Source organism: Lepidochelys kempii, chromosome 8 (genome assembly GCF_965140285.1).
Source record: "Lepidochelys kempii isolate rLepKem1 chromosome 8, rLepKem1.hap1, whole genome shotgun sequence".
Classification (NCBI taxonomy): Eukaryota; Metazoa; Chordata; order Testudines; family Cheloniidae; genus Lepidochelys; species Lepidochelys kempii.
This window is the reverse complement of record NC_136387.1, coordinates 8968811-8995446: the sequence shown is the minus strand read 5'-3', so window position 1 is coordinate 8995446 and position 26636 is coordinate 8968811. Positions and strand designations below refer to the sequence as shown.

The 26636-nt window shown below is 43.3% G+C and overlaps 1 protein-coding gene across 11 annotated transcripts in view; it reads right to left on the bottom strand.

Annotated features, from left to right (window-relative positions):
* RASGEF1C (RasGEF domain family member 1C) overlaps window positions 1-26636 on the bottom strand; it is a 116547-nt gene that overhangs the window by 69859 nt on the left and 20052 nt on the right. Inside the window, exon 1 of one of the 11 annotated variants that reach the window (XM_073355430.2) lies at window positions 25641-25761. The exons of the other annotated variants lie outside the window; for them this stretch is intronic. The gene's annotated coding sequence lies outside the window, so the exon portion shown is untranslated. Of the gene's footprint in view, window positions 1-25640; window positions 25762-26636 lie in introns of those variants that run through there. 11 annotated transcript variants of the gene reach the window in all.

Here is a 26636-nt window from a genome sequence, read left to right as displayed (position 1 = left end):
AAGTATACAAAGAGACTTGGCTGGCATTTAAAATAATGCAGCAAGTTTATAGCTGAATAATAAACCTCCTCTCATTCCCGGAAGTCTCAATTGTAGCCCCAAACAATGACTCCTTTCTCTACTGCAGCTCCATAATTAAGGATCTATGACTCATTGGAAATGGGCCCAGTGTCAAAGCAACATAAGCCTGACTTCTTTGAGCGTTGGGGATGTTCAGATCTGCATTTGGGGCAGATTTTCCCCATTGGGTGCAGCAGGATGAGGGTGCAGTGAGGAAGTCTGCTCCGGCTCCCTGAGTTTTTGCACCAGTGCTGATGCAGGTTAGACTGCTGGCTTGTGGTAGGTGCTTGTGGTCCCCATGGAGTTCACTTTTAAAAAGTGACAGTTAGAGAATTGGTCTTTAGGGCAAACAAACTGGATGGGCCACTTTTCCGTGATCATCACTAGAAGTCTGTCTTCAAAAGGGACTGCCAGTATCAGTTCTTTGCTTATTATCAGGACACAATCTACATGAAATTATGGCTTTGCTATTAGCAACTTTGGTCTCTTAGGAACATAGGCATTGCCAGACTGGATCAGAACTGTGGGTCATCTAGGCCAGTATCTTGTCTCTGACAGAGCCAGTACCAGATGTTTCAAAGGAAGATGTCAGAACACCACAGTAGGCAGATGAGAGATGAATCTGCCTCCCACACAGGTCTCTAATAGTTTGAGACTTGCTTATGAAGCATGAGGTTTAATAATCCTTCCAAAATGTTTATCGTCATCAGGTATGATAGATTTCAGAGTAACAGCCATGTTAGTCTGTATTCACAAAAAGAAAAGGAGTACTTGTGGCACCTTAGAGACTAACCAATTTATTTGAGCATAAGCTTTCGTGAGCTACAGCTCACTTCATCCGATGCATACTGTGGAAACTGCCTATTTCATCCGATGAAGTGAGCTGTAGCTCACGAAAGCTTATGCTCAAATAAATTGGTTAGTCTCTAAGGTGCCACAAGTACTCCTTTTCTTTTCAGGTATGACAGAGAATTCTGGATATTCTTGATATCCATATAAAAATCAAAATCTTTGTAATCTGACCAGCACCAGCCCTTTTAGATGAAATCCCGTGAGCCTCGTGAAAGCGAAGTGATAGGAGGAACTGAGTTCAAAAATAAGGGGACAAATCCCTCATTGGTATAACTCCACTGACTTCAGTGGCATTAAAATCAGGGATGAATTTGGCCCTAGATAGGCACAGGATGAATTAAATCTTGAACTGTAACTGCTGACCGCCTAACTCTTCAGCCGTCAAGATGTGGTTTACAAAGCCAATTTCCAGAGGATCAGACTGCATGAGCATACTGCAAAGATTTTTCCCACCTAATCCACATTAATTCGATTCTCTTTTGAAGTGCTCTTTAAATGACACTGTCAAGTCATGTATGGCTCCAAAATTCTATAGATCATACTAGGAAATGTGATCCAGAAAACACTGTAGTGTTTTTTTAACTGACCATTCCAGCAATTGATTTATCTACCCAGATACAGTACTAACACAGTCTCCTTCACCGTAATATCTGAGTAAATGCCAATTATTTAAAAATACAAATAATCTCTCACTTTCTTTTTCCTCCTTCACATTCTATAGGAGAAATGGCTTGATTAGTTCATAGGGATTGGTGTGTGTATGTTCATAAAGAACAAATTATTAATCCTCCAATCTCAGATATCGCAATACATCCAAAAATATAGCATAAGTGCAAAGCTCAGTTTATATATAGGACCTACATGAAATGCTGCATTGTTCATTTGAGTTATTTCTTGCACAACTGATTTAAAACAAACAAACAAAAAAAACCACCAACAAGCATTACTTCTTGATACTACCTTAGTAGCAAATTTTGCCTGGGGCCTAAAAGAGCTTGATATGAAACTCGAATGAACAGCAAAGTTATTACCTCATAGTTAAAACAACTACACTCAAAATTGTAGAGTATGAACCTCAGCCTGTTGACACGCCAGTCCGGCAGTGTGCACACACGCTTAATTTTAAGCCTGTGAGTAGTTCACTTCAATGGAAATGCTTGCACACCTGAAGATGATGCATGTCAGTAAATATTTGTAGTATTTGCAGAACCAGGAATCTAAGGCCTTCCCACAAAATGTTGGTACCTACAGCATTTCAAGCACCTGAATTTTCAGATAGTACGTACTTGCAAAAACTTGGATTTCTGCATCTGTGCATGCAAATCAGGTAATTAGATGTGTGGGTCACATGCACAAATTAGCCTGGTGTACACACACACAGACAATCTTACTCTTGTTGAACAGCACCTTACTCCACAGGCATTTTTGACTGAAATCAATGTGACTATCTATGCAATGAAAGTGAGGGTATCAGAATCTGGCTCTCTAATATGTAAAATACTTGCAAATTAGAAGCTGCTCTTGAAAATTTGGTCCGGGAATCACTACATTCTTGCAAAAGCACTAATGCCAGAGGCTGAGTCACATGACGTGCCTAGAAACATTTATTTGGTCGAATTTCAGAGTAGCAGCCGTGTTATGTCAAACGATCATTTAAAATTGAACAGCATTCTAAGAAATGAGCCAGTCTCCTGCTTCAAATAAAGGACAATGAACAATGTGCACAAATTACTGCCCTCACTGACTTGCTTTCAATTTAAGCCAATGGCTATGAGGTATATGGTATATTTCCAATGTAATACGTAGGAGTTATGCATATGCAAGGAGGGAAGGATAGACCCCAGAGCCTATTTTGGAGGTATTTAACATTGACATACAGAGATTGGTGAACTCTTACAACAGAAATGTTAACGAGAGTTGTATGAGTGGTCCTTACTAGTCCACGTGCAAAAGACTCTTTAATTTTGCCCCTGGGAGAGAACTGGAGAAGGAACAACTCTGGACAAATGTCAATCACTTGGCTTAATGCTTAGTTGGAAAGTCCTCTTATATTGTAGTGATGGGTCGCAAGCATGAATTTTATGAACCTAGTTTGGTAGATTTCAGCTTTAAAAATCTAATTGTCACCATGGCAAATAAACTGACCCCTTGGTGCAGCCTGAGAATCTGATTAAGAATAAATACTATCACTGTGAAGAAAAGAGGTTACTGAAACTACTGATGTAATAAAGGCTAAATATTCATGGTCTAAAGCAAATATAATAAAGAGATTTGTTTGGAAAATTCATTAAAACCTTTGGGTAAAATTTTCAGAAGTCCCTAACTCAGCTCCAAGGCTGGGGATGGGGCTGGGGAAGAGGTGCCTCTCACTGGCTGCGGCAGGTCCAGGGCTGGGGCAGGGGAGAGGCGCCTCTCCCCAGCTGCACAACCCTTGATAGCCTGCTGCACGGCCACACAGTTTAGGGGGAACTTGGACTAGAAGGGGTGTAAATTTTAGTCTGTGCTGGTGTGTTTCGCACTAATTGGCCCACGTGGAACCTGCTGGCATGCATTAAAAGTTTCCTAGTGAGTGTTAATGTAGTCCTGTTTCAAACACACTACATGAATGCACACTATAGAATTTTTAGTGTGCACCAGCAGGGTCCACACAGACCAATTAATGCATGACACACTAATGCGGAATAAAATTTACACCCCTCTGGTGCAGACTAAAGCACCACATAGAATGCCTGTAGGAACTTATGAGCCTAAGTCCTATTGAAAGTCAATGGGACTTACGCTTTTAAGTGTCCAAGTCACTTTTGAAACTAGGACAGGCACTTTTGAAAATGTCACCCTTCATCTCTATAAAGTATGCCAACAAAAGATCAGATCCTCAGCTAGTGAAAACTGGCATTGCTCCCTCAGCAATGAATTTTCCTACATTGAAGAGCAATGCCATTATATTTTGGGTTTGGTTCTAGTTTGTTCTAGTCTTTGGCAGGGCACTTGAAGATCTGGGATGCTTCTCATACATTCTTTTAAATTCCAAGACTTCTTTTCAAAGCATCAGCTATATTTTTTAAATAAATAGTGATGATATTTCCTTTATGACACTCAATTATCAAGGGACCATGTTTAAAAGGGAACTAGTGTGCTAACCATCCTGAAACCCCTGAGAAAAGAATACTTGCTCTCTCCATGGAGAGGAGGAGAAGGAAAGAAAAAGAAAGTGAAAGGTAATGACAGGATAATCAACAGCTCTCCAGAGATATCAGCTTATAGGGCATAACCATAGTATATCTATTACAACTTGTTTGCATATCAAGAGAATTCAGTGGGAGGTCTGACAGCAAAGTGCAGCCTTTGTAAATATGGTTCTCTGTAAAGCTGAGAATTTGTTCAAATGTAAAACCAATCTTCCTAACATTTAACTTGGCAACCAACTACTAAATAACACCAATATATCTATTTGGGGCAGCTTGTGCTGTGAAATCACTTCCTATAGCTGTTTTTTTCTGTATTCTGCAGAGTCTCCTGAGACTCAGAGAAACGACCTGTTCTTCCACTCCTCTAAGGGACTACACAGATGGGAATCCCCACTCTGAATATCAGAGAATGTTGAATACTCATATTTTCATGCAGCATGGTAGAGTTGGGAAGATTTTAAACGTTTAACAGAAAGAAACTGAAGCTGCCCGGGAGAAATGCTGCCATTGTATGTTATGGGAATAAGAAGGTGGACTGGAATTTGGTTTTAGACATCAAAATCTCATCCACAGCCTTGTTGGATAGGCCTGCAGCCATATCATCTTAAATAGTGATCTCATCAGATCTCGGAACTGTGCAGGGTCAGCCAGTTCCAGTCAGTGCTTGGATGGGAGACCTTCTAGGAAAACTCAGGAAGCCATGTTGGTGTTTCACGGTGACACTCCTTCTCTGGAGTCAGTACTTAACCCATTTCCTTCCTGGAAGTAATGAACACTGTGCTGCTGGAAGTTCTGTCTATCTGAATGAGACATAAACCAAAGGGAAAATCCTGGTTCCACTGAAGCCAATTGCAAAACTTCCATTCATTTCAATAGGGCCAGATTTTCACCCAATTTATGATTATTAAAGATCCCACAGCAATTTTTGCAAGAGCAGAGGTGTCAGTCCCAGTGCCTTGGCCAGATTCCAGCATTGACCCCCCCCACCGATTGATTCATTTTGATATAGATTTCTTCTTCTCTTCCTGTCCTAAGTGGTTTTACAATGTTGCCATAGACTATAGGCAAAAGGGGGTTCCAAAGAGGATGGCTCTAGACTGTTCTCAATGGTAGCAGATGACAGAACGAGGAGTAATGGTCTCAAGTTGCAGTGGGGGAGGTTTAGATTGGATATTAGGAAAAACTTTTTCACTAAGAGGGTGGTGAAACACTGGAATGCGTTACCTAGGGAGGTGGTAGAATCTCCTTCCTTAGAGGTTTTTAAGGTCAGGCTTGACAAAGCCCTGGCTGGGATGATTTAACTGGGAATTGGTCCTGCTTTGAGCAGGGGGTTGGACTAGATGACCTTCTGGGGTCCCTTCCAACCCTGATATTCTATGATTCTATGATTCTATTAAACAGCTGCCGTTTCCCACCTCAAAGGGTGGCTGCCATTCAGTAGTCATTCTTGTTTACAAAGAACTTTGGGATTAACACTTAAAATGTAAAATATGACTGTCATCATCTGTCCCACTGAAAATGAGAACCGGCCAAGATACCAAGATGATCTCATACTGTTTTGACAAGCTCCATGGAATCTTTCACCTTCACCATAACAAGAAATGGGGAGGCAATAAGACATTCAGCTACTGTAAATTATCTAAACCTGGCATCTCTGACAATACTAATGATCAATGTCATGTACTTTTCCCACTCTGGTGGGAAATTTTAGAATTGTATCGCTATTATAAAAATGACATAACTCATTTCTGCACATTACAATTTTTTACTTCAATATACTGAATACCCACAAATATACTGCATAATTAATTGGCTGGGGAAAAAAAATCTCTCCCTTATACATGGTCCAATCTACCAGTAGTGTGGAGACCTACACAGCAAACTGGACTTCAGAAGCCGAGTCATTTCTGAGTGGAGATTCATCGACCAAATCCTCCACTTTTTAAATGTTCCTTTTTATGTTACAATGGCTCTTCATTCCACTCCAGGGGTGAATGGCAAACCATGAAAGGCTCGAATCAAAAGGCTCTCTTGGAACTTGCTCAGTCATCATTCAATGACCACCTTCTACAAAAACACTGAGGAGCGCTTGGTTCCAATACTATACTAGATAATGCAATGTTTGTGATGTACTGTCATATTTCCATATTTTCAGAAATCTGAACTTTTCTCTCTTTCACACCTGAGACTCTTGGATAATTTTCACTTTCTCCAGTTCAATTGCACTTTTCATTTGCAAGCAAGTTAAGGCAGGAGTCTTAGTGGATGAGTAGTTTCACTATCTACATTTCACTAACACCTTAGAGTTGGCCTCCTTCCAGCCAGCAAGCTTTTAAGAATTCTAAAGAAACCTTTGTATTCAAGACCCCGCCTCTTGCACAAGTATGGTATTTGCTGAAGAGTGATGCTATGAAAATGACATCATGGCGTGGCATGCTTGTTCTCCCTCAGTGACTTCTGTGTTTCATTTGTTTTGCGCAGGAGTCAAAACTAAGGTTTTCCGAAGGGTCAGCATCACAAGCCCAGCCTCACAGAGCATAACATGGCATTCAGCTTTCTACTTCAGACATCAAACACATCAGCAACAATAAGGATTAAGCAGCCAAATCTGAGCTGGCCATTTTTTATTTTAAATGATTCATGAGACTGATTAAAATACATCTTGTTCTTCCATAGCTACATTGGCTCTGCACTGCTGTAGGAGTAGGATTTAGTTTCCTCCCTACAGTAACCTAAGCACAAAGAGGAGAAGACAGATGCAGTAATAAGGAGCCCATTTTACAGTCGCTTGTCTGATTCTGATGACTCCTTCACTAACTGGGTCTAATGTGATGATTCATTATGAGCCAACTGTGTGTCCTTACTCAGGCCAGGCAGTTTACTCCTTGAGTAATTACAATGAAGTGAATGAGATGACTCACAGAGTAAAGTACTGTTCAACATGAGAAAATGATGGCAGAATCAGGCCCTATACATTAAAACAATGTTTAATAGAATGATAGACACACTGGGAGTCACATTACTGTTGAGGTTAACTTGGCTCTTCCGGTCCTACCCCAATGGGAAACGCGGTTTTTCATTATAAACCCCAAGATACTGCAGTTCATTACGTAGCTCGTTTATTTCTAGTGCTACATGACTGTCAAAGGGGACAAGGAATCTCTTACTCCTAAGAGAATGGTGACACAATAAAGAGAAACCTTCAGTCTCTCAGAGGCCAAAAAAAAAAATGTTTTAAAACCACTTTAGGTCTTAGCACCCAGGAGAAGACTGGTGAAACCAATCACAGCAATGATTTTAATTGCACTGGCAATCGCCATCAGTCCAGAACAAGAAAAGCAGACAGGGGAAATCAGAGTCGTGGAGAGGCACTGCGTGGCGACTCTTCCATTGTGAGATTTCGCTGCTATGCAGCCACAACTTTTCCTTTTTCTTTTTTTTTAAAGTCGCTGGACTATCAATCCTTCATCCAAAGGACAGCACTGGTTCTTCCATTTGAAACCTGGTATGATATACCGCCTGAAAACACATCTTTAAATATGAATTTTAAAAGAGATCCCTCAAAATTTACCATGACAAGCATGTAGCCCCATTTATTTCTAACCACTTAAGCCCAAATTTTAATGTACCAGGGGTGAACTTTATTGTTGTTACTTATTTAATAGTTTATGCTCAGAGGAGGTTCTGTGAAGTCATAGTGAAACACAATTTAATTTTTAAATACAGTTTTGCAAGCTGGTCCCTAGAGTTAATTATCTCCTGATAATTGGGGAAACGGTCTTGAAATGCATGTGTTTGAAAGAGAACTACAGAGAATGAGAAATAACTAGTGCACAAACTCCTTTAAAGATGCCAATTCTCCATTTGTTTAAATGGGTCTTAACACATCAGAACATTCTCCCCATGACAAAATTAATGCAAATCCATGGGGATCACTTGGCAATGTTGAATTACAATATCAATGCAAGGGTGTAGAGACCACATTATAATGTCAAAATAGTGTCAATGCAAGTCTGCAGAGACTGTTATAATGTCAGATTACATTGACATTTTAAATACATGTAGACCAGAGTCATTATTTGACATAGTCCTAATCCCCATTACTTCAGTCTTTTAAACCTGGACTGGATTAAACACTAGAAAAAATCGTATTGGGATTGGGCTGACTAGAGAACACAGTGCAGCTCATCCAATTGAAGCTACTATCCTAGACTCAGCATACCCTGGATTCAGGCCAGGACATGCAACTGAAACCACTTTAGAGGCACGGATGAATGATCTCCCGTTGTCAGTGGATCGAGGGCAGACATCTATTCTCATCTTTCTGGACCTCTCCGCAGCATCTGACGCTGGGAACAATAAGATATGGCTGTCTCGCCTAAGGGGGGTGGCAAAGGTCCAGGGTAGAGCCAGATTAAATTTTTCACCTGAAACATTTGTGGTGAAAAATACACATTCAGGTTTACCAAACCATTTCGTTAATTTGTGTCCATTTCAGCAAAATTGTTTCAGTTGAAAAAATCCTAATAAAGTAAAAATGCTTCATTCTGACATTTTCAAAATGAAACATTTTGTTTTTTTCAGGTTGAAACTACATTTAGAAATTTCCTTTCATTTTATTTTTTAAAAAAACATTTGAAAAGTACCCAAAATCAAATTGAAACATTTTGTCTGACCTGAAACCAGTATTTTTTTCTACTTTTCTCCATTGCCAGTGAACCAAAAAAATATATATCCACCATACACACTGCTCTAGGTAAGAAAAATGCATTACAGTGGTGTGACTCAATCCTGGAGGGATGCACTCGGTGACTAGTGATGGGAAACTTCACCTTCACTTCCACACCCTCACCTGTGGAGTCCTACAAGGATCAATTTCCTTGTAGGTCTCCAGTCCTATTCATATCTTCATGCAGCCACTCGATGAACTGGTCAGACGACACAGACTCAAGTATCAGCAATATGCAGACGATACACAGCTCTACCTATCCTTCCCCACCTCTGGCCATACCACTACCAAGTTGGCCCAGTGCTTGGCTGAAGAATAGCTGGCTGAAGATGAATCCAAGCAAGACAGAGGTGAAAAGTTTGCAGTCACATTGCAATCCCCTTTGGTTCAAGTTGCACATCCACAATCGGTCAACTCAGTCTTAGTTCAGGAGTGCTCCTGGATGCTGAGCTCTTACATAGCAGCAACTGCAAGCGTAACACTTTCTACAATGTCTAGCTGGCTAAGACTCTGTCCCGTCCTGGCAAATGACAATCGAGCCTCAGTTATTCACTCCTTTGTCTCCTTTGTCCTTTGGACTACAGCAACGCAATATACCTGGGCACAAAACATTCACCGCTTCAGAAACTCCAACTGGTGCAGAGCCCTGCAGCATGTCTCCTCAGCAACACCGACTACCATGAGCACATGGGACTTGTCCTCCTCTGTCTACACTGGCTTCCCATAGAATCAAGGTTTTGGTGCTTCTGTCCAAGTTGCTCAATGACTGGACTCAGGGTATCTAGAAGATTGCCTAAAGCTCCGGGATGAAAACCATGGTCCACAACTTTGCTCCTCTGGCACACTGGAACTTTCTACCGTTAAGGTAAAAAGTTCCCTGTGCAGGAGACAGCACTTTCTTGGGGACAGGTAATTAAGGTGCCATCACAAATCCCACCACATTCCACTGTGGATGCAAGGTCCATTTCTTTGACCTTGCCTTTTCTACCAAACACACAGAAATGTGCGTGTATAACCACAAAAAGTCCAAAACACACACTACGCTGGGAACAGCGTGAGAGAACAGACACATGACAGATGTTAGGCATACTGCTAAACGCACTACTGGAAGGCACTCAGATACTATGGTGATGAGAATAATATAACAACCTACACAAAACCAAAGAGAGTTCAATTCTGCATTGGCCAGGGGATGGTACAGAGCAACACACAGCTCCCTTCTATCTCCTTTCCCTGTATTTACGCAGAATATAAAAAGACCATGTTATATCATCACTTCACAAGAGCAACACAGTTTCCAAGTAGGTTTGCTGAGATTTTGCTACGGCATATGCTAATCATGAGCAATAATATCTAGCTTTAGTTTATCACTTGTACTAGAAGATAGTTGTAGAATGTATTTGGACAAAAATCACCAGGATACAGTACATTGTCCAATGTGCTGTGATCTTTTAGAAAAGAACCTGAGCTGGCTGTATACCAGTCCAGCCCCTTGGCATAACTTAGAATAATCAGAAGGCCACAATCACACTATCTGGGCCAAGAAGTCTTAAAAATGGCTCCTCTTCAGATTTTTATGCAAACTGGCTCATGTTTCTGCAACACCCCATGCCTATTACCCAACTATATTTCCACATGGAGGTAGATTTACCATTAGCTCCTGAAGGAGGCACTTTTTCAAGGGCAGGAGTAGTAAAATACTTAAGAAATCTATGTTTGAGAGCAGGGGACAGAAAGGAACAATACACAAGATGGGTTATGATGCCGGTTTTGTCATAAACAGGTGTGACGAAGTGGGAATGTTCTTAATGTTTTCTCTGAATACTGTGTGGGTGCCTCAGTTTCCCCTATGCAGTTCTTAAGTATCTAGGTGGTGGGATAAGGGTGTGTGATTGTCGCAGAGTCCCAGAGAACCAGTGTGATGCTGTCTGCACAGAGAATGGCCGACACCCTGTCTCCTGGCAACTGATGGCCTGGGCCCCTCCTCTGCAAAGGTGCCAACTGAAGGTGTTGGACCACAAAGAGATCAGGTGGCCTCCTAGCCCAGGAAAGAGACAAAGGCGAGAGGAGGGGCGAGAGAGTGGCAGTTTGGAGCTGGCTGAGGAAATGGAGGGAGGCCCGGATGGGACTCTGGCCTCCCTGCCCCCAAAGATGGACCTGACTGCGGGGTCCTGCTCTCTGTACCTACAAGCTCTGTTTTAGACCATGTTCCTGTTGTCTAATAAAGCTTCTCTTTTACTGGCTGGCTGAGAGTCACATCTGACTCCTGAATTGGGGTGCAGGGGCCCCTGGCTTCCCCAGGAGCCCCGCTTGTGCGGACTTGCTGTGGGAAGTGCATGGTGTGAGAAGGGGATGCTGAATGCTCCGAGGTCAGACCCAGGAAGGTCGAAGCTGTGTAAGCTTCTTGCCCTGGAGACAGTCTGCTCACAGAGAGGAGGCTCCCCCAGAGTCCTTACTGGCTTCATATGGAGTAGTTTCAGAGCATTGCCGGTGACTCCGTGACAGCAGGATAGGAACATTTCTCTGAAAAGCTGTTGTTAAAAGAATGTTGGGAACTTGAAATTTGCTCATTGGTTTGTAACATTAAAGAGGTCCCTGCAGAGATGGATTAGTAGGCAGAATGCAGGGGAGCTGTGGTTCAAAGGTTCATGATAAATTTATGACAGAGTTTTGCATGTCATCACGTAGATATTACCATTTCCAGATATCTGATACAAACTATATGTTATGCCATCCTATGGTTCATGGATGCAGGGCCCAAGCAAGAAGACAGCATCTTTCTCATTTTAAGGCTGATTATGTGTCTTAATCCTAAAGAAGAATAGTTTTAATGTTTTGCTTTTGTCTTGATTGTACTCTAGTACTAAGGCTTCTCCCTTACAGGCCCTGATCCAAAGCCCACTGAAGTCAATGGGAATATTCATTGGGCTCTGGATCAAGCACGGTCATCCAGTTTATGCACAAAAGTAATGTTTTCAGCACATGCTGTACCTGTCAATCAAAACCCTGGCCTCTACAATATGTGGATCACTGAGTGCAGATCCGATAGAGCCATGGTGTTCTGTGTCTGAGCACACAGATAATGAGAACAAAGACAGTGCAAAGGTCAGGCTTCATTCCTTCCTCCACCTATACTGAGCTCTCTCCTCAAGCACTTCCTGAAAATAGAGTTCTCTAGAGGTAGGTCTACCCTGCCATAAAAGATCCGCTGCACGGCCATGTCAGCTGGCTCAGGCTGTGGGGCTATAAAACTGTAGTGTAGGCATCTGGGCTCAGGTTGGGCCCACAAGGGGCTGTGGGTCTCAGAGCCTGGGCTCCAGCCTAAGCCCAAACATCTCCACTGCTATTTTTAGCCCCACAGCCCCAGCCCCACAAGCTTGAGTCAATTGAGCCAGGCTCTGAGACTCAGCACCATGGTTTTTTAATTGCACTGAAGATGTGCCCCAAGTTCCTATTCACAATAAAGGGGTGCTATAGTGTGATTGTGCAGCTATGTATCATAATACCTTGCTATTTATTGTGTGGTTGTGAACTTACACTTACATTTGACCTCATAGTAATGTTATGTTTGTAATGATACAACTGAACCATTCCAGCCTATTGGGCAGTGCCTCGAGACTCTTTGCTAAGCAGAGTGTTTTCATGCTAGACCTTAACAGCTCCAAAGGATCAGATCTGTTCTATAAAACGTGGCTATAGCAGTTCTAATACCTGGTTAATTAACATGGCGCCCCTCAGCTATTCTAGAGATCTGTCACAACAGCGTAACAATGATGTACATAGAGAAAATCACAGGAGGTGTCCATTCTCCTCTTGATGTGCATGCTTAAATCCATTAACGTTAACAAGAATTATGCAGCTTGATAGGAGAATATGTAAAAATCCTCATTAGAAATAATATTTTCTTCCATTATTTTAAAAACTAAGAAACTGGATACTCTTTCTCTTGTTAGACAGACAGTGACAGTTCATTACAGGGGTTCTTTATATACCTACACAGTACTTTATATACAGGATGCTTTCCTAGCAGGAAATGCTGAACAATATGAACTATGCTTCCCCCCGCCTGCCTCATATCATCTTTCCATTATGTGCTCCTCAAAAGAAGCAAAAAGGGTGTCCCTCCTAAGCACTTAGCATATGCAGGTGTGAATGACAATGCAAGGGGTAGGGCAGCAGCACCAAATCCCAAATGTCTGAAAGCTTGTTCCTCCATCAAGGATGGGTGTAACTTAATCAATCTCTACTGAATTGTGCTGGGTACACCAGCAATTAGTTTGCTCATTATTTATGTTCCTCACTACCGTTGTGCCCCTGCCTTTTATGATTAAAAAGTGAATGTCATATTCATGACAGGTGCCCAGTTCACAGCCCAGGATACCGAAGCCCTAAGTTTAGCCACACAAACAGGTGCAACATGGCTGTTGTGGCTTCCTCTCACTCTGGGAGGTAATATGGAGCATCGGTCAGTGGCCCTCAACACCTGCCCTGGAAGCACCACCTCTCAAGGAGGGAGGATTCCAGACTCCGATCCACCAGGCAGTTAGTGTGGGTAGTGGTTGGTTTTGTGAGGAAGATGCCTATTCACTAGGAACTAGAGAGACACCACAAACTAATTTCACACAGGTGACTGAACAGCTGTCAAAGACACTGCCTTTGGTTTCTGGAAACCCAGGCCGAAGCTAGATTTGACCTCGCAGCTTTGAACTAAAAGTTTCGTAAGTCCATTAATAACAGCTTGAACCACCTTGCCCCCATAATCAAGACCAGAGTTAGGCATCAAAGCCCTCATTTCTAATAGCAATTGGAATCCACAGACCTGAATTTCTTGTGGTGCCTATATTTTAGTCAGTTAACATTGTTAGTAACGTGCTTTATGTTTAAAACCATTACAATGACTTGGGAAGCCTTTCATCAGAACAATATGTTCTTCTGAAGCTCCATTGTTTAACAGGATTATTCACATCTCTCCCACTGACAAGCTACAATGTAGGGCAAACAGGCATTAGAGGGGATAAATGTAACTGCAGTGAAACCAACAAAGTAAAATTCTTACTTTATAGACTGAGCTTTTCCTTAATTGCCTTATGTACACCTGGGGCAGATAATCACCTGCGGATGAACTTGTTTGTTGAGAATATTGAAATCAGTAGGCAAAAGTATTTCACTGTGAGAGCCCCCTACGTAACTTCTGGGATTTTATTTCAAAGTTATTTTTTCTTTATCTTCTTGAAGTTCATCCTATTACAATATTGGAGGGCTTTCCATTCCTCTTAAAGGAAAATTATAGTACTTCAGACAGCTTGATAAACCTTTACTAAATAAGCCTAACTAGCCATATATAGTGATGTGCATGTATGAACAGAACCGATTTTTCAGAACTATTTCTAGAAACGCTTTCTCTCTCTCACCATCTCCATAATTATGAATGGGGGTATTGTCTCCAGTCACCAAAATACTACAGATGCTTATTACTATTTGCATTTCTCAAAGTACCTATCATAATATCTCCAATTTACCAATTTTAGAGTATCTGTTAATGACATAGATGGTCAGAATTTGCTTGGTGTTAATCTGAAATAACTCCACTGAATTTACTGGAATTACTTTGTATTGACTGGTGTAACAGAGCAAAATTTAACCCAGAGATGCATCTGACCACCATTGTAACACATGAGACCCACCGGAAGTTTTCAAAGTAGTTGTAAATCGTGCTCTAGGTTTTAATTCAACAGTCTGCTCTCTTTTCAATGTGTGACCATCTTCACGTGTCTCTGGATGAAAATAGAAAGACAGTTGCTCTATTAAGACAATAAATTACCATTAGGAGTGAGACATTGGAAGAATTGGTGGAGATCAAGCAAGCTGTCCTTAGATCTCTAGCTTAACCTGACACTAACACTGGTCAAGCAGACAGAGCAACTAACCAGCCAAAAAGTTATGATGTTGACATCATAAAGTTCAGTAATTAAACAGAAATAAGCCCCACTAAGGCAAAAACACAACTAGACTCAGAATCCAGGTTCCATAATCCACTCCATGCCACACAAGCAAAGATTGGTTACATATTGGTCTCTTCCTCTCAAGGTGGCTTTCCTTAAGATAGAAGTCTGGTGTGTAGCAGCACCACCTACCCAGTCTGCCACCAGAGCTGCTGCTGCCTCAGTTTTCCCTCATACACTTTGGTTCTCTGAGTCTTCAGTGCAATCAGGTTGCTGAGGTAACGTGGCTCTATGGCTAAATTACTGAAGTCCAACCCCTCCCAGGGTGCCAGCATCCAGAAGTACATACAAACAAATCTTCCACCCCCGTCTCACCAGGCGGAGTCCTTCCTTCCCAAGGGTCTATGTCACACCCACACATTTCCACTCTTCTCCTGGGCTCCTCTCTAGCCCTTCAGGGCTCTGGTCAGTTCCCACTTGTCCCCTTAATATCAGGGGGTTGCACTACTTCACCTCACTAAGTGGGGGTATAGGGGAACCCAAACCCACCCTCTTCTATGGATGACTGGACCTGAGGCCCCTAAAGAGTTGGGCTGTCTGCTCCCATAGCCAAAACCTCACTCTCTTTCCCAGGACTTCTTACTAAATTGCCAACCTTTCTGGATGGCCTCCCACTCTTTATGGAGCACCAGTTCCTAGGGCTCCACACCCTGGAATCCCTCTCGGGAGTCTCTCTCAGGTATGCTCTTTCCTCTCCCAGCAGTCCCTGCTGCGAGTCACCAGACCCTTTGTCAAATGACATCATTCATTACCTCCACCTGGGGAGGCAAGCTAGATCTGTTACAGGTGCAGCTGAGCCCCCTAAGGTCTTAAAGGGCCAGCTCATGCTATGACATGGTTACACTACAGTATTCATTTTTCTTAAGGCCTTCCTCCTCACTCCACAGGCACAGATATTCTGTCAGGGAACAATCCACAGTCCATTGCAGTTATCTGAAAGAGTCCATTGCAACGGCCTATGGATCAGGCCCAAGATCACAATACAGAATGAAAAGCTAGAGGAACTTCCTTAGACTATTGCTATAAACTCTAGCTTTTTCTTACAAGTCCTCTGATGTTTTTGGATTCAGCTTTGCCTCCCTCAAACTCACCTCTGAATTTGGCCTTCGGTCTATGAATGGTTAAAAAGTCTACGTTAGCATTGTACCTAGTGTAAAAATATCTGGGAATGTAAAATCTGCTGGGACCTATGGGAATGAACTAGAATAATATGATTTTTATTTTACTTTAATTAACTGTTAATTGTCTAAGGGAAAATGTGTGTTACCCACAGTGTTTTACTTTATTTTAATAAGAAATCCTCTGGCATTAACCCAACGCAAGTGGGGATTAAATTGTGCTGACTTGCGTGGAAAGTACTCAAACATTTCTCGGTCTCATTGCCTCAATGCAGCATCATAAATAAGCTTGATAAAGTGTGGCTTTCTGGCTCAGGCCAATTTGGAGCCATACCTGGGAGATTTATCTCTAGTATCCCTTGTCCTCTGACGCCGCTGAAAGTACCAACTTATCACTGCCATATTGTTAGTGTTGGACCCTGGATTGTTTGTAGCATCTATCAGTGGTTTACAGTGCCTGTTATATAGCGTCACTATAAACAGCTAGAAGCTGATTGTTGCCTGCATTCATCACTGAAGAGGTAAAGACAAGACCTAGCAGTTCTTAGCCTTCCTACACCACATTTTCTACCAAAGGCAATTGGGTGAAGAGCATTTTTCTTTATCACTATGTAGAGACAGATTTAGATTTTTCTGTATCTTAGGCCATGGGTTAGAAAAACAGTGTGTGACTAAAGAGAATTTTTTCTCTTAGGATTCTATTCTTGTCAAGATCTCTTTTCTGTGGCTTTGATAATAGCATCAAAATGGCCTTCCCCTGCTTTGTACCTGAGCCTATATCCAAAGTTCCTCAGCACTGTCTCCTGAATAAGTCATCATCTTGGCTTTCACAGTGCCTCCAGAAGGGACAGAGCAAGAAGTCAGCTAAGTCACCTGTTCCTCCAGGTAGATGCTCTTTAAAAACTGACTGGCAGTTTCAGGAAGTTAAAGGGATACAGGTTTTGACTTTGCCAATGTGTGCTCTGCTAAGAGATATTTGCAAATCCTAGATTATGATAGTCATAGTCTGCTCCATTAATTCACAGTTGAAAGTGAAGAGAGCAAGACAAATAAGGTCATGAGATTCTGGGCTTCTACCACAAACAATATGATTAGGGTTTTTTTTCAAGGCAGATTCAAACTGATACAGATAAACTGCTAACTGTTTTCCTTCACTCTCATAAAACATGACATTTCAGACTAATGGACTGCTTGAGGTTATGACCCTTTGGCTTGCTGCTCACTTTATCACTTGACCTCTATCATGCTCACTCCTCTGTGATTCAATTAGCTCCCTACAGCCACGGTGTGTGCACAGAGTGTTTCAAGGTTTCCTTATTATACATGTGTAATGTAGCACTTCACGCTATAGTGCCTGGTGGAGTGCTGCAGCTGGGCAGAGAGCGTTATCCCAACCAGGTTTCCATGTTATTTTGGTTCTCCATGAATGGTTCCAATGGAGCCAGACAGAATCTAGCTAGAATAGGTAAATTCAAATGGCAATAAGTGCATCGCCAACTAGGACTTCATGGGTGTCCCATTGCTTTTACTTCATGGTTGCAGGAACTTCATGCAAGAGCAGTGATAGAATTCAGAACCTCCTACTCCAAAAGCACAGGCCGACCCTACCACTGTGTCTGAAGGAGAATCTCCATTGACTGTTAGAACTATATGGGCTATGGCACAAAGTTCAACAACTCTGACTATCCAGTAGAAAGAACAGGAGTACTTGTGGCACCTTAGAGACTAACAAATTTATTAGAGCATAAGCTTTCGTGGGCTACAGCCCACTTCATCAGATGCATAGAATGAACTCGTACAGATACAGCTCTGTATGTATATAGAGAAGATATATACATATATATCTTCTTACTATATGTTCCATTCTATGCATCTGAAGAAGTGGGCTGTAGCCCACGAAAGCTCATGCTCTAATAAATTTGTTAGTCTCTAAGGTGCCACAAGTTCTTTTTGCGGATACAGACTAACACGGCTGCTACTCTGAAATCTATCCAGTAGGAAGAACCGGTATATAACAGAGAGTAAATAACAACCATTATCTCAGTTAATCAATATTCAAATCTTATCCTCTTTCAGGTTCAAGCACTATACCAAATTAGTTTTACTAACTAGTTTAAATAATATACAATTTATATATTTACATTCATACAGGAAACAGTTCCTTGTCACCTGCTGTGACATTGTATGTGGTTTACCAGTTGTGTTGTCTGTCTTGCTTTCTGCCAACACCTTTCATGGGCATTCTCCGTCATGAACAGCAAACACACTCTTCTGAAAAAGTATGTGAGTGCATGTTTACAGGTCAGTTCTTCCCTCCAGCTTCCTCATTGGACCAAAGCCTCCACTGGTCTCAAATGCTGTATGTTAATTTCCATTAATTTCCATGTTCTCAGCCCACATTCAGGGATTTACGTGTTTCCACAGTTGATATGTAGCTACATGGATTCCCAAACCAGAAGCCTTCTATAAAAAGCACCAGAGAGAAAACAGAGACAGAAAAAGATAATATTCCTAACATTGTTCATTGTAATGGTTTCAGGAGTGGTGGCAGGCTTCAAACTAGGAGACATAGGTGGCTGGATTTGATGTTCACTTCTCACTGATGCTGGTTGAAAAAGGAATAAGAGCTGAACGGATACGTAGAGGAGCAAAACTATCCCTTTTGTTTTCCCACAGTTAGAGCACTGACTCTTGACAGTATCACACTCTGCTCTAGACAGGTAACTCTAATCCCAGGACCCAAAGCCAACACTGTGTGCATTACTATGCTATACAGAGTTCCTCTTTAGTATGGCTGGGCTATCACGGAGTCTTCATATTTGCGAGGATAGTAGTTTGTTGTCACCGTATTCTCAGGTCTTGTAAGATGACATGTGAATGAATTCAGCAGTTATGTGCCACGGAAAAGGGCGGCGTAAGCTTCATTCTCCCAGATGAAACCTTGGGCTGTGCCAACCTGCACTGCATTATGCATGTTGAACAAAACCCTTTAGCTCCACTTTGCATTAGCATGCTGAAGCCACAACTTTCACTTCCTGCCTCAGAGCGCAGCCCCTGCTTTACATAAATCTTTAATGAAATGCTCTGCCTCCAGCACTAATGCCAGAGCACAGACGACAGGGCTGAAGGAAAACACGGTTTTGCCTCCAAAACCAGAGCATTTCTACAGATAGTAAATGTGATTTTTATGTGCTATGGATTGGTGGGGTCCCTGGGGCTCCATTAGACAGGCTCTAGCATTAAGGGATGTGAGAAGCTGGGAGAAGAATTGTAAGTACTTTCCAAAAAGAAAGAATAAGAAGGCAGTTTAACTGCAGTGCCTGGTAAAAACACAGCAGGCTCAGTCCAGTTGTCTGATATGTGCGTTTAGTCTAAGCATATGCAGAAGACGACATTCTAGGATGAACAGTCTGTATTGTCAATCTCAAGTGTTCAGAACCCAGGAGTCAGCGCCCTTCTCCCTCCCATCATGAGATTTAAAAAAAAAAAATCTCATTATTTTTAAGACAAACAAAATAATACATTGGGCAGTGCTTAATTTGTAATGAAAGAGGTGCCAGGGCTCAAGCAATTTGTTTACATTCATAACTGATGCAGCAAGCCCAGAGGTGCCAGGGCTACGAACTGCCACGCCTAGAGGTGCCAGGACTCAGTCCTGGCAAGCCCTGGTACAAATTAAGTGCTGCATTTGGGGCTTTTCAGCCTTTCTGGTTCAAATTTCCAAGCTTTTCTCCACAACTACGAGGGCTAGAAATGTACTTTAAAAAAGTGGAGAGCATCCAACTCCAGATGTTGGGATTTCAAGATAAAAAACACCAAACGTTATGAAGCCTGGGCTAAAATTGTGAGAGTTGGCAACAAACGAGCCTGCTATGGTGTGGATTGCAAGGCAAGATCAAGAGGCGATGTGTCAGAGATCAAGAAAGCTGCAAATGTAGACAGGAATTTCTTTTTAAAAAAATGCAAATATTTAAGACTTCACGCAACAAGGCTTGATTCATGTATTCAAAGACATCTAGGGGAATTAAGATACACATTGTCCATCAATCATGCCATTGTTATTTTATCACTACAGCAGTTAGGAACCCTAGTCATAGACCCCCTTGTGTAAGGCACTGAACAAACACAGAACAAAAAGATGATCCCTCTCCCACAAATCTAAGTACAAAACAAGAGACCACAGATGGATGGATAGACAGACAGACAGACAGGGAGTACACAGAAACGACGAGACAATATTAGTCACTGTGATTGGCAGTGGTATTAGCAAGCCAGTGAACTAATCATGGTCAATTTTTTTTGTAGGAGGATGTTCGTTTAAACCCCTGAGACTGCTTTGAAAAATCTCAACTCTGAAGTCTAAATTGGCTGCCCAACTCCTCATCTAATATAGCTGCTTCTAGGCCCCAATTCCGCAAAATCACATAAGCACGTGCTTCAGCGTGAAACAATCAATGGGGCTACTTGTGTCATCAAATTTAAAATCCATAAATGCTCTGCTGAATAGGGATGGGATTAGCCACAGACTTAAGGGCCTGCCTGAGCAGAGGCCTTAAACATTCACAGTAGTCGCCATTAGGAAGTTAACATTTGCCAATAGCGAACACACAGTTACAGCACTTTTAATTATTCTAACTATAGGTAAAACCTGTGGTCTCGGAGAGGCACCTGTGTGGCAGCTGCTGGCAAACAGCAGCCTATGAATGAGCATTTGGGCTCCCAAATGGGGGATCTGAGAACCCAGGCCAGAGCCATGGGCCTGAAAGTTAATTGTCCTTCAGCTAGCTCATCATTTAATTATATAATCTGCAGAGTAACAGTCCTGAGCATCTGATATTTAAACAATTTACAGCTTCAAAATAATCTCTCTCTGAATTTCTTGGTTTTCTCTACCAGACAGCACAGGGTTGTTGAAACAGAAAAATAAACTCCAGAAAAAGGGGCAATCGTTTAAAAATATCAACAATGAGTAGTGGATAGCTTTCCCACACACAAAATAGAGATGCAGAACTGAGTACCCCAAAGCACAGGGGCTCGATTCAGCCATTTTTGAAAAAGGACCAACTGCAAAATTTGCATCTAGTCTTGGGTTTCGGTTCCAAAGTTTGGGAGTAATCAGAACCAGTCCTCTGATTCAGGCCATCTCTAATGAATGCAGGAACTTGTCAATACACCAATGATTCCAAACGTACATTGGTTTTTTATACAACTGTTGCTAAATTTTAATACACAGAAAACCCATGAACAACACTAAGCTTCTGCTGTCGTAGCAGTTTTAATTCTGCCATCACCTCCAGGGTAGAGGATGGCAACTTGTATCCAACCCGCGAGCCGCATTCCATCTTTTATATGTATCCGCATCTGCACCCGCACTGCTAGAGCCATGCGCGGATACAAATATTTGGATCCGCATCCAATCCGCGATCCACAAAGATGGTAAACAATACAACCGCATCCACATCCCTGGATACACAGCAGATATCCATGGATTTGCAGGGCTCTAGACAAATCTTACTACAACTGTACATGTGGTTGCACTAAATTAGTATGCAAATCAGGTGTGCAATTGCACACACTTTTCTGTAAATCTGGTCCCAGTCCAAGCTGAGCAGAGAGGAGCTCTGTTTCCAAGATCAAATCCAAAAGATATTCAATACTCAATATATTTCCCTTAGACAGAAGGAAGGACAACTCAAACCGGACAGGATTTGAATCCATCGATTCAGGGAATCTCGATTGTGGAAGGGCTCAGCTTACTGTAACTGGGGCTGTGCACAAAGTTCACTTAGACCCTGAACAGACCCGAAATCAGGGAGGGTTTTGTATCCAGCCAAATCTCAACAAGACCACCCTCCCCAAGGCTGGCAGAACGCCTGCCCGGCACAGGACTAGTTCAATGGCTCCCTGAAAACAGCAATGGTCCCTGGGGCCTAGAGAGAAGCTGGGAGGAATGGGATTCTGGGACAAGATTAATGTCAGTGGTGCACACACGGTACGATCCAAACCTCCAAGCAAACCAGCAGGCGTTCACCCACTCCCGTCTCCTGTGAATGGACACTCTAGGGTCTGGATTGGGAAAATGAAATCTCCCATTGACTTCACTGGACGGAGGATTTGGCCCTTAGGGAGCTAACGGAAAGTACTACAGGAACGTTTGAAACATGTCTACGCTAGTGACCCTCTTACTGGGAAAGACAATCCTCTCCAGTGCTCCACGCTAGTATTTCCAGTGGATAGAGGTCAGGAAAGCCTCCACATTTACAGCGCCCCTGAGCTGTTATGTTCCAGGCAGTGGTGAGCTGGAACCGGTTGTTAAATTTAGAAGCCCTTTTAGAACTGGTTGTCCCTGGCAGCTCCCTGCCCGGCCCCAGCTCCCCTCCGCTCCGCCTCCTCCCCTGAACACACCACCCCGCTCTGCTTCTCCCCGCCCGCTTCCCAAATCAGTTGTTCGCGTGGGAAGCTGGGGAGGGCTGAGAAGCAAGCAGCAGCTTCGCGCTCAGGCCCAGGGAGGCGGAGGTGAGCTGGGGCAGGGAGCGGTTCCCCTGAATGTGTCCCCCCGACCCCCAGGTTACTTGCTGTGGTGCGGGCGGCCCTCCTTGTGCCCCGCCACCCCAGCTCACCTCCGCTCCGCCTCCCTGGGCCTGAGCGCGAAGCCACCGCTTGCTTCTTAGCACCCCCCGGCTTCCCGCACAAACAGCTGATTCGCGGGAAGGGAGCGCAGGGGCGGAGAAGCAGAGTGGGGTGGCACGTTCAGGGAAGGAGGCGGAGCGGAGGTGAACTGGGGCCAGGCACGGGGGGGGGGAGCTGCCGGTGGGGGCTCTGCACCCACCAAATTGTCCCCATGGGGGCTCCAGCCCCAGAGCACCCACGGAGTTGGTGCCTAAGGCGCCACTTCTGATGTGATCAGTGGGGGGAGCGGCCACTCCCCCTGCTCCCACCCAGCTATGCTACCCCGCCCCTAGGAGCCAGAGGGACCTGCTGGATGCTTTCTGGGAGCCGCCCCAGGTAAGCAGCACCAGGACTCCACACCTTGCCCCCTGGCAGTTCCCTCTGGCTCTTAGGGGTGGGGTGGGCACCCACTACGGTGGCCCACGAGACCCTCCTGACTGGTTCTGGGGGCAGACAGGGGAGGGGGGTGGATGGGGCAGAGGTCCTGGGGTGGGGGCATCAAGGAACGTGAGGGGTTGGATGGGGCAGGAGTCCTGGGGGGCGGGGGCAGGCCACGACCCCCTCGTGGGGTGAGGAAGGCACCGGTTGTTAAGATTTTGGCAGTTCATCACCGGTTCCAGGCAGTAACATCTATCGGTGAACAACACTGGCAGCATACCGCTGCAAGCTAACTTGAATCAGTGTGACAAAGTCATGCAGAATCTCTCTTCAGATCTCTCCCTTCCCATGTGTAAGCTGGACAGTGCCTATGACCCTGTGGGCACGACCAGACTGTTATTACTACTGCTGCCAGCAAAGACAGATGGGAAGCAGGCCATGATGGCAAAGGAGGCACATCTGCCTGGACAAGGACTTGTAAAAGCACCTTGAATTGAGTGGAAATAAGAGGTTTAGAGAATGGACATCAGGAAAACGTGTAGCTTTGCATTTCGCCTATTCAGCACTATGGTCAAATTCTGCTTTTCAATGGGCCACTATGTAATGTAGTCCTAGAGCTGCCTATGGTATGCACAGTGGTGTTCCTGAGGGGGGTGGTATAATTATGCCGATGTGAAGCAATGCTAAACACGCTGACAAAGAGAAGGGAAGTGACCTGGAAACGACAAACTGAAGCAAGGCAAGGCGTGACAATGGAGCTGCACAGGATAAAGATTCGCATGGTTATATTGATAATGCTCACTGAGGAAAGATGACTGGTTTTGTCTGATATATTCCGGGCAGTGCAGCCTTTGCTCAGAGTCTCTCTGGTTTGGGCAGCAGCTTTGTAGATTGGCAGCTGGAAGATTAATCTCATGTCTCTCCAGAAGCAGTGGGGGCAACGCAGCGAAACCAGCTACTTTAGTTTTTTATCACGTAGGATATTACATCAAACCGACAGAAATGCAGAGTCCGGAGTGCAGCAGAAGCTTCCCAGCAAAACACACACATCTGCTGCACGTAACCCTTCACAGCTCAAACTGCAATTCGTCGGGCTGCACACCATTGTTTTATACTGGGAAGAGACAAAGTCAACGCAAAGGTCAAGGGCTCTTCATACGGGTACACAATGTCAGCAGTAACATCAAAGAGCAATTCTAAGTCCATGGAGCTGTGTTTCATTGATGGAAGTTGTTTAATAGTGAAGACACTAAACAAGAATCTGTTAACTAATGAGGTAAGGTAAATGATTGCACTGCCTGCCCAGTATCCTTGGTAGAAAACCCTTGGCTATACCAGTACGTAGATATGGAATTAACATGGCAAAAGAAAAATACCAAAAGTACCCAAAAGCAAAACACAGAAGAAGATGGGGCTGTTGGGTTATACAGAGACAGCTCTGGAGCCTTAGGTGGGTTTCAGACCCTCACGTGGGAATGAAGAGAGGCCGAGTTGGCCTCCTTAGCACCCATGGGAAGAGGGGTGCAGGAGACACTGTGCACAGGCCAGTTTAGAGCTCTGCTGTTGACTCCTGGATAAATGCATCCAGACTGTCACAGCTTGCATGCTGGTTGGAGCTAGGGAAGACAGTAGAATGGATGTATGCCATCCCCCTTCGGAGGGGCAGGTGAGCATGGTAAACCCAAAACAAACAGAACAATGAAAGAAAATAGGAAATGGACCTGTTATAAGACTAGACCAGTTAAAAAGAGCAGATTTGGTTAATGGGAGGAGCTCCTCATTAAAATCCACAATGCTTCTCCATAGTCCTCCTCCTTCAGACCCCTCCTTAGGGTTCAGCTCTGCTGTGATGCCGACAAAACATTTGACAATGGCAAGACAGTTGGTGTGTGGAGATGGCTGCATATTAGACCAGAGGTGTTTCACTGTTCTCGCCTCTCTCCATTTGTCTGTCTTCTCTGCCTCTTGTCTTTTGTCACAGCCTGAACGGATAAGCTGTTTAGGGCAGAGACTGTCTTTATATTACGTGTGAGTAATGTCAATATTCCTGGGGGATCATCGGCTACAGGGATCAAGCCAGAGAACCTCTGGATCATAATGCAGGAGCCTCTACTGCCGGAGTTAAAAGATCCAGCTCTCGTAGGGCATGCCTACACTCACCGCGCTGCAGCAGTACACTTGTACCACCGTGAGCGGCAGAAGCTATGTCAGCAGTAGAAGCTCTCCTGCCGACATAGCGCTGTGCACACGACCGCTTATGCTGGCACAATTTATGTCGCTTGGGGGTGGTGGAATATTCACCCTTCTGAGTGACATACGTTTTGCCCCCACAAGTGGTAGAGTAGACATAGCCTAAGTCAAGGTGTAGCATTCTCATCAATTGCTATATGGCTTTACAACCACTAGAGAAGGACAGAGCACCAGACCAAATAGGCGTGGTCTGTACATGTATTCTACCTAATCCAATGGGAGCTTGATCCTTGATTGGGGTTTTTAGGTGCTATGGAAATGCAAATATCATCAACTATTACAATAATTATCATCATCATCCAAGTGCAGTATGGAACATGCCACTCTACTGTCCCTCAGTACAGAGGCCAGAGCCTGCATTCAACGCCATCTCTTACTGCGACACTGCACTTACTTTTATTGAGGTAAATCATTCGCATGAGAAATGTGAGCTTTTGCATATATGATCCCTCCTCATTTTAAGGTTCTGAAATTGTTAGTTTTCTTCTCTCACTCCTTTTGGGTCTTTGTCCCAGACCCATCTCTTCACCTTTAGTCATCAGGATGCTGAGAGCTATGCGATGGAATAATGGATCCATCTTCTTGGAACAAAATGTAATAGCCATCAGAACCTTCATTTCTAGAATATCAGGAAGAAGAGTCAATATTTATCCTTTGGAATATTTTCCTCGGATTTCCCCCCCATGTATTCCCCATTGTTACCAGAAGGCCAAAGTTATGCAAATACATTATCCACAGGATAATCAATATATTAATGCATAAGTGAATGACCTTCAGTGCATCCTCCTCTTACTGCACCGATTCTCTGACTTTTTTGTAACAACTGTTTTAACTAAATCCATTCTGTGCTTTAACTGTACTTCCGTATTAGGTATTCTCAGTTTAAGACCTTTGCATTTCTAATACACATACATACCTTATTCTAATGGCATAAAAAGGAGATGTTGGAGTTGATGAAGATTCTCTCTTTCCAAAACGTTCTTCCTTTTGCCTGTGATCCCATCTATTCCCAGTCACGCTTAAACATAACTACGGTCTAACAGTGTTATAACAGCTTTTTCCATAGGCAGGAAAAACATGATACAGCTGCATTAAAGAGCCATGCTTTAAACTATGATTCTGTCACTGTTAAAACAGGGTTATCTAAATTGGTTATACAGTAACTCCTTGCTTAATGTTGTAGTTATGTTCCTGAAAAATGCTACTTTAAGTGAAACGATGTTAAGCGAATCCAATTTCCTCATAAGAATTAATGTAAATAGGGAGGGTTAGGTTCCAGGGAAAAAAAAATTTGCCAGACAAAAGACATGATATACATATACAGGATCAGTTTTAAATAATTTTAAACAAACAATTTAATACTGTACTCACCAGTGATGATTGTGAAGCT